A 1336-nucleotide genomic window follows, 5' to 3' on the forward strand; every position below is an offset into this window, starting at 1 on the left:
CCTCGTCCTTCCCTTCACCATTTCCCACCACTGTGCTCGTGTGTCAAAGAAGTCCTGTAGCGTCTGCCCTGGCTTTGAACTGCTCGCTCCCGGTACTGACTAACTACTCTATCATCTAAAAGGGAGCAGTTCAATTTCCAGGGCCCTCTTCCCACAGTCACACCCGAAGTTAGTGAAAGGGTGCACGTCAGCATTACGTGATCTGAGAAGAAAGCAGGGGTTATTCTAGCATCAGTTGAGGGACAGTCCCGGGTAAACAGATAYTCAATGCGAGAGGCTCTGGTGCTGTCACCACTGGTCCAGGTGAAGCCCTCCTCTCTTGGATGCAGGGTTTTAAAACAGTCAGTCAGTTTAAAATCCCTGCACAGCCCTTGCAATAAAACACTTGACCTGTCTACCTTAAAATCCTCTCCTGCCCCTCTCCTATCTGCTCTACTTAAAACACAYTTAAAATCCCCACCCACCACTAGAGGATCCCTCCCTAGCATGTGGGACTGCAGGTCTTCTAAAAGTGCGCACCGGTCGTGTTTGTCATTAAAACCATACACATTTAGCACATTAAAATCCCTTCCCATAAAAGTACAATTGGCTAAAAGAGCGCGCCRGCCTACCACCACCGTGCTCCCCCTCACCACCACCTGTGGGGTRTTGATTAAAATGGCAACACCYTCATTCTTGTTAAAATTGGAACCACTCCAAATGGAGMGCCCGTGCTGCCACTTATCCTCCCATTTACTGTAAGAGGATAAAAAGGGTAGACCACACTCCTGTAATAAAAACACATCAGAGTTAAACCTTTCTAAAAAGGATAAAACCGACTGTGCTCTMGCTGCTGTTTTCACGCTCCTCACATTTATTGTGGTGATTTTAAAAGCCATAAAAGGGGTGAGTAAAAACAGTGCTAAAAGAAAATAGGCATTGAACAGTTAAAAGAGGGTTACTTTTCTTGTGATTTCTCTCTCTCCCTCCGGGGTAAAGGGGGTTGGAAGGGAGAGGAGGTTAAAACAGGACTTAAAAAGGAGATTTGATTGGGGGAGTTGGAGGGGAAGTTCCTGGGTTCTTCCTCCCCCTGAGAGCTCTCCCATTCCACCTTTCCTTTTTTGTCACCACCCTGTTTGGGGTCAGAGAGCTCCTCTGCATTTCTTTTTCGTGGGGGGAGGTGTTCCTCCAGAATCTCCCCTCCCTCTCCCGTGTCTCCTGACGCTGTCTCTACAATCTTTTCTGACACCTTTCTCCCGTGTCTCCATACTGTCTGACCCACTTGGGGAACTCTCACTCAAGGCCTCTCCGGAGCCGTCTTTCTCTGCCCTTTCTCCTTCAGGGGTCACCTTAGTCT

This window comes from Salvelinus sp. IW2-2015, unplaced genomic scaffold (genome assembly GCF_002910315.2).
Source record: "Salvelinus sp. IW2-2015 unplaced genomic scaffold, ASM291031v2 Un_scaffold4356, whole genome shotgun sequence".
Classification (NCBI taxonomy): Eukaryota; Metazoa; Chordata; class Actinopteri; order Salmoniformes; family Salmonidae; genus Salvelinus; species Salvelinus sp. IW2-2015.